An 8283-nucleotide genomic window follows, 5' to 3' on the forward strand; every position below is an offset into this window, starting at 1 on the left:
CAACCTTTGTGAGATACAGATTTTTCTTGCTGACTTTCCAAGATGTCCTGGGCTAGAAAACTGTTTCACATCTCCAAAACTGGTTTTGAGGCATTAATCCAAGTTTATTTGGAGCAGAATTTGGGAAATCTCAAACAAGTAAGTGTCTGCCTGATTTCACCACCTTGGGTCCCTTATCCTTCATCTCAATAGTCAAAAAGTAGCTATAGAGCTACAGGATTTAGTCTATCTTTATTTTTTTATTCTTCATAACTAAATGCTATGGATGCATTTTAATTTTTTTTTTAGATTTTTTTTTCAAGGCAATGGGGTTAAGTGGCTTGCCCAAGGCCACACAGCTAGGTAATTAAGTGTCTGAGGCCGAATTTGAACCCAGGTACTCCTGACTCCAAGGCTGGTGCTCTATGCACTGCGCCACCTAGCCACCCCTATGGATGAATTTTAAATTATAAAAGTCATGCATCATACTCAATCAATCATTTAAGGCTCAAAGTCTGGGAAAAACAAAAATATCTAAGGTATTCTACTGCTTTGATCTCAGTCCTGCTATGGGCAAAACAGAATCAGTGAGCAAATTAATAAAACACAATTTATAAGGCATTCTCCAAAATTAAAGGGAAACTCACAGACTAAAATCATAAATATTTTCCCAAAGTCAGAACAATCATAGAATAACAAATCACAAACTAATCAGCAAGTCATAAAACTGGAAGCTAATGACAGATAAGACTTCAATTATCAATAGAAAATCAGCCACTAGAACCAGAAATCAAAAGGGATATCTTTCCCAAAATATTTGCAAGAAAAAAAATTAAAAACAGGAGATAAGAGCTTAAAATCCTTTTGCTTATAAATGGTCTATTAACCTGAAATCACATCTTTTCTTCCTGTAATTCTACTATCCATTCTATATTCTACATTTATCTACCTAACTTCACAGGTTACATCTACTTATATGTCAAAGAAATCGTATGCTCTGGAACAAATCACTAAGACTTAAACACTTAGAATAGTTAGGCACTTAGTACAATACAAAATACTACATTATAAAACCAAACAAATGACAGTTATGACCCACAAGCAGCTTACTTTCTATTAGGGAAAGATGATACATAAAAGGACTGGGAAAAACAGGGAAACAGGGAGAAGATATCCTTGGGAGCAAGGTAGAGGAGAATGGAGTCTAAGCAGAAACCAAGAACTAAATTCAAGGGGTTTGTGCACTTTCAATATAGTGGAGGTTGCATGAGAAACTGATCAATAAGATGGTGTTACAGCTACATAATGATTTTTCCAGGGGAGGGAAGACCCCAGGGACGGTGTGAAATTCCAGGGTAAGAAGGCCTAGAACATAATGATACCCACATTTCTCTAGCTACTCATGGTTCCATAGTTCCCTTCTACCACCATCCTTTTATCCATGAGACATTTCTTCCAGCAGAGCCCTAATCTCTTCCATATGGTTAGTGTCCACTATACCTACACCCATTGCTAAGTTTTCCTTGTCTTTCAGACATGTTTATCCAAATCATCCAAGGCAAAAGGTAAACTTAATACTAAAGGCAATGTCTTCTAGGGTGCTAGAGATAAAGTGGGTTTCAATTAAAATCATAAAGGGAATGTTAACATGACCTACTCAAATATGCATCAACAAAGTTCTTTCTCTGATTATGCCTACATATTTTGATTGTCTAGATGTTGAGCTCAGAGGGTGGAATAGAGCTCATCAAAGGACTAGTAAGGGACAAAAAATTCACAAGTATAGACCAAGAAATAGAGATGGAGTGTCCAAGGCCTTACAAGAAAGAAGTTAGGTAGTCCAGCTGACAGTGGCAAAGGAACACATTGAGAATACTACTCTCATAAGATGCAAATACTATCAGGCCTCTGATTCCTGTGCCCTGACTATCCTATGGAAGTTCAAGTGCGCTCTAAGGATACAAACATCAGCAACACACCTAAAGACACAGCACTGATGGCTGTTAACAATATCCAGTGGTTTGGGAACTTCTTAAAAGGGGTTCTAATGAACTTTTCTCACTATAATGGGTTTAGTGGATAAAACAACAGTATTTTTAGGACTAGCTGCCACAAACCTAGCAAATCTATCCTTAGTATAAATTCAAACTGATTTGTAACTATAATTGGGGAACAAACTATTGCTGGTTCTCTTACCTTTATCTCAACAGAGGCCCACGAATAAGGTAACTACCTCAAACTTCTCTTGCTAAATGAGGATTTTAAGTAGAAGGTTCCCAGGGAGTATAGTTACCTAACTTCTTGTAATTAGGAAATTCCTATTTTATTTTCATCAGGAGATAAGAACTCTTGTAATTATCAGTGAATAGTCACCTAAGAATCACTTGGTAGGGAATATCAAATAATATACTTTTCTTCTTGACTCTCTTGTATTACCTGTCACTGACACTTATACCTCTGTTTGATAATTTCTTAGGGAACATGCAGCGGTTACTACCTTAGAGCATTTATGCAGCTAAATGCATTACTTTCATACTGACGTTTGAATGATTTTGGACTCTTCTGAACTCTACCTTTGGATAGGTTTCCTGTCAGAAAATGGTGCTCACCTACATGGCCTCCAAAGACTCTATCTCAGTCTGTCTTTAAATCTTAGTCCAATCAAACCATTAGGTAAAATGCTAGCTACAGGATATATAAAAAAAGATAAAAAAATAAGTCTCTGCTTGAAGAGCTAACATTTATCTTGGGAGAAAAGCACATTTGTAGGATCAGGAAAAGCCTCAAGTAGAAAATACTTTAATTGAGCTTTGGAAGGAACAAGGGCAAAAAGGTAGAGGCAAAGAGTGCATTACAGGATTGGGGCCAGCCTGTGAAAAGGCACAAATAGACAATGACAGGAAGGTTGCATATGTGTGAAGATTAGAAAAGGGTCAGTTTGGTAGAACAAGTGTAAATGGGAGTAATGCATAATAAGACTGGAAAGATACATTGAAAATAGTTGTGAAATACCTCATTAAATCACCCCCCCCAAAAAAAGTGTGTTTGCTCCTAAAGGAATGATTGGAAATTGTTGCATATTTGAATGGCATGATTAGAATTATGCTTTTGGAAACTCTTTGGGAGCTTTGTAAAGAATGTATTAGATAATTCCAAGGAAAGGAAAAATTGCAAAGATGCCTATTAATGGTGGTTTAAGCAGTCCAGGAGAAAAATATTGATGGCCTGAACCATGGGAAAGGTCATGTGACTTGAACAATGGGACTGATGTGTAAACTGTAGGGAAGGTAAAAATGACAAAATTTGGCAACTCCAGTTTTCCATGTGACCATATATAAAAAAATCATAGCATAATAAGTACCTCACAGTGTTACTGTGAAATAAAATAATCTATGAAAATGTTTTGCAAATTTTAAAGAAATATATAAATGTTAATGATTACTATAATTTCTACCATTTCCATTTTTGCAATTATCTCAGTTTTTTAGTGTAGCATAAGAAATTGCACCTAACTACATATGTTAAAAAAACACATAGTGGAAAATCTTGAAATTTAATGGTTTCTGAAAATATCTTAAGTACTTGAAAAGTTTATGGAATTACAGAATAATATAAGAAGACAATGTTAATTATGTGCAACACTGTCACAAAACTTCTAGAAACCAGGACAAATACATATTATTGAAATAATATCACAGAATTTTTAAGAGTTATTTTGGAAATAAGTTTTTATATTCAAAAGACACTTTCATATTCCTTTTAGAACACTTTAAACAATTCAAAATCACATTTATTGCTTTGCATACAATAGCTCATATAGTTATACAGTTAAAAAAATAACTCAAAACAAAGCAATACATCTGGCATTCTCCCCCTCCCAATGGAAAATACATTTTGTTGGAGGAAAAAAAAAATCAAACTGTATTAGATAATTTGTACTTCAGTGGGTAGTTACAACTGATAATTACTTAAACCATTACACCAACAAACCAATTAACATTAGCTGATTAGCATATAAACAAACAGGAACCCTTTCACATTTTAGTAAGCAGTAAAGAAAACAAAGCTGAAAACAACCCTTTTAAATGGTCATTTTCAAGTGAGTTTCTATTATATTGAATTTCTTTTTCTTCAGATTAGAGCTCATTAATAGAACATTCCTATATATACACACAAAGATGCACAAACTGATACAGTATTTATTTCAACAACAAATTAAAGGTCATAATATACATAACTTAAATACCCCACATGCTGTGACTGATATTGGCTTCGTATTCCTTAATCATAAGTTTCTTCCTCTGATGTTCACCAATGAAGTTTTCTCATTAAAAGGCACATTCTTATCTGCAACCAAAATAAATAGGTAATATTTAAATCTTTTCTTTTACACATTTCAGAACATTTCTATTACTTCACAAAGTTCAGCAAAAAGAAAAATAAAATTAGGTAATCAAAAATTGTCAATTTAGGAAATTTAAGTATTTATACTAATATTTGTATCAATTTTATCAAATGCAACCACTTCGATATACATTAAAGATATAGGCAAAGACGTACATTTACCTATAGATTTTAAAAACTTTTCACTTTTATTGTTTTTCTGAACAGTTACTGTTATATTAGCTTAAGTAAGAAAACATCAATAAATTTTAACTATGTACCAAATATAGTCAAATTTTTTTTTGCTTTAAATTTCAACCAATGAGGTTTATATGAATAATTAACAATATAACTGAAATAACGTGCACCTTACAATTTTAACCTAATTTCTAGGTCTTTCAAGAATTATGTTGAAAGACATCTTCAGGATCAGGAGTGTTCAACCTTAAGCTCTTCTGAGCTGCCCAGCAAAACACCTCCTTCAAGGACCACATACAGAATTCAATACCCTTTCATGAATACAATGCAATGTGACTATGAACCCTGTTCTAGATAATAATATTTGCTTTGTTATAAAGTCTTCTAATATTTTTACTGGATTGTTTTATGGGTTTAGTAACTGCTTGAATAACTTCTTCCCAACTGTTTGGGATTGGATAAATAATAATCTTAGAATTGAATTTGCGTAAAATGAGAAGTTGTTTTTTTTTTTGGATTCCATGTTCAGAATCTTTTTTGGTTTTTTTTTTTTTTTGCAAGGTAAACAGGGTTAAGTGGCTTGCCCAAGGCCACACAGCTAGGTAATTATTAAATGTCTGAGACCAGATTTGAACCCAGGTACTCCTGACTCCAGGGCTGGTGCTTTATCCACTGTGCCACCTAGCCGCTCCCATGTTCAGAATCTTAACCAAAGTCAGAGATGCAATTATATCCTAGCAACAAATTTGAAATTAGAACTGTGTTTGAATCCAGGGATGTTTATGTGACAAAGGAAAAAAAAATTAGTCAGTCAATAACCAGCCAGGCATGGGAAAACAAAGATGGCAAATGATAGTCAATGCTCTCAATTAGCCCATACCCTAATAGGGGAAATAACATGAAAACAAGCATGCACAAATAAGTTATATACAAAACAAACTGGAGATTACCAACTGAAGGAAGGAACTAGCATTGAGGAGGAATGAAGGAAGGCTTTTTGTAAAAGATGGGAGTTTAGCTGGGAATTTATGGAAGCCAGAAAAGTCAAGAGGTGGGGTTGGGGAGGAGATGAAATATCTTGTGTGAGGAACAGAAAGGAGGCCAGACAGAGGAATACACAGTACTTGAGAGTGAGTAAGGTACAGTACAAGTACACTGGAAAGGCAGAAGAGGTGTGAGGCTTTGAATGCTAAACAAAGCATTTTATAGTTGATACTGGAAGCAAAAGGAGTTGAAGTTTACTGAAATGGTCATTCCACTTTGCATCTGTAGTCTTGCCTGGTTTCAACTGTAAGAACAAGATGCCTCTGCCAGGAGCTCCTCACTTCTAATCTTATCACCATGTTACCAACTCAAGCCCATATCAACATTAAAATCCTCCTTCAGCTTCATTTCCCCTTTGATTGGAGGGTGGGAGGATGGAGTACACAAATCCTCCTACTGCCTTCCTGTATAAAAGGTAGAAACTGGACTTTCAAACTCACTCAACTTTGTATCTCTGCTCTGCCTCATTATCTACTACATGGAACAAGATGACCCTTGTGTCTCTGATTACTATGTACATCCCCCTACCACTTTGGATTATAAGCAACTCGAAGGCAAGGTCTGTGTATTTTCTTAAATGTTTGCCCAGTGATTGGCACAGATTTTAGTACATCATAGGTACATAAAAAATGTTTATGAGATTACTAGTTTGTATGGCCAGATCTTTGCTTTAGGAACATTAACTTAACAATTAAGTGGAAGATGAACTGAGGAGAAACTTGAAGCATAGAATTCAACCAGCAGGTTATTGCAATAAGACCAGGCACAAGCTGCTGAAGCAAATGGTAGCAATGTGAATGAAGAAAACGGGGTATGAGAGATGTTAAAAAAAATAAAATCTTGGCAAGAGATTAAAGATGAGGTCAAAGTGAATGTTCAAAGATGATTCTTAAATTGTAATCCTGGGTGAATAGGAGGATGGAGATGTCTCTGAAAATAATAGGGGAGTTGGGAGGATATGAGGGAAGAAGATAAGGAGCTTGGTTCTAGACATGCTGTATTTAAGATATCTATACAATATACAGTCTGAGATGTCTAAAAGGCAACTGGAGATGTGAATTTGAAGATTAGGAGAGAAGAAAAGTTTGGACTGCATAAGTAGGTCTGCATATTACCAGTTCAGATAATTGAACAGATAAAACCACAGAAGGCAATGAAATTACCAAGTGAAATGGTATGGAAGGAGAAGAGAAGGGGGGTCTAGGAAAGAACCCTGGAGGAAACCTACCTTTAATGGGCTGGAAGAACATTCAGCAAAGGAGACTGAGAAGGAATGGTCAGACAGGTAGAAGGAGAACCAGGATACAGTAATGTCACGAAAACCTAGAGAGACGGGTATCAAGGACAAAATGATCGAAAATCTCAAAGCCTGCAAAGACTCAAGAAGGAAAAGGACCAGAAAAAAAAATAGGACATTAAATCTGGTAATTAAGAGATTATTGGTAACCTTGGAGAGAAGTTTTAGATGAATGATGGAATAAAAAGGCAGATTACAGTTATGGGCGTGAGGAAAAAAAGAAGCAGAGGGAAGCATTACAGAGAGCTTTTTCAAGGAGTTTAGCAAAAAAAAAAACAGAAGAGATATTAGATGTTAGCTAGGGAATGGACTTGAATCGAGAGGGTTTTCTGAGAATGGGAGAAACAGACATTTTATAAATAGTTAGTAGACAAAGAATGAAGACTTAAATGGGAGTAAGGAAGATGGAGGAGATAATCTGCTGGAGAAGAAGGAAAGGAATGGGATCACATGCATGTAGAGAAACATCTACCTTTGTAAGAAGGTCAACCTTTTCAGGGGAGATTTGATTTAAAGTAGTGATAATAGAAAAAAAGTTTTTTTAATAATGAGAAATGAGGAACAGGAAATAAGAGTGAGCTCTGGGAGAATGGCCTCAATTTTTTTCTGTGAAATATAGACTAGGTTCTCAAATGATAGGAGAGAGAAGGGGGCATAGAAGGTTTGAGGAAGGATGAAAAGGTTTGGATGAGTTGCTGTGATGAGCTGTAGAGTGAGTTAATTAAGGAAGTATAAAAAGATGGATTTACTATAGTGAGGGCCCAGTTGAAGTTATCTAACATAAATCTGTGGTGGGCTCAACCCAAATATTTTCATGATTTTCTCTAGCCTTGACATGCAGCACATGTGTAGGAGTAAAGGTGGAAGATGATGGTAGTGATCAGATGAAGAATGGCAAATGGGGCCAGTGTAGAGATGAACTGGTTCACTAAGAAAAAAAAAACAATCAAGAAGGTGAAAGGAAGTAAAGTACACTTAGTGAAGGAGTGATGACTTGGGAAAAAACTGAGGGATGGGATAAGAGGTCATAATGAGAAGGAAAAACAAGGTTTGTGGTTTTAAAACAGAGGTAGGGATGAAATGACCATGGGTTGTGGTATTTCAGAGTTCATGAATATAGAATTGGTGTTTTTATGGGTGATGGCAAGACCAAGGGGAGAACCATTTTTGTATGTGGCTGAAATGGGATGAAAGGAGTAGATCATGTGAAATGATTAAGCTGAAGAACTGTGAGGATAGGATATAGTATGAGGGCAGAAGTTAAGAAGGAAAGACTGTGAGCCAGGCACTGTACTCATTGAGGAAGGAAGAAATATGTCCTGGAGATCTAAAGGCAAAAGGTAATAACATTTTGATCTGATGGTAGATATGGATTGAATGAA

This window comes from Macrotis lagotis, chromosome X, assembly GCF_037893015.1.
Source record: "Macrotis lagotis isolate mMagLag1 chromosome X, bilby.v1.9.chrom.fasta, whole genome shotgun sequence".
In the NCBI taxonomy this organism is placed as follows: Eukaryota; Metazoa; Chordata; class Mammalia; order Peramelemorphia; family Peramelidae; genus Macrotis; species Macrotis lagotis.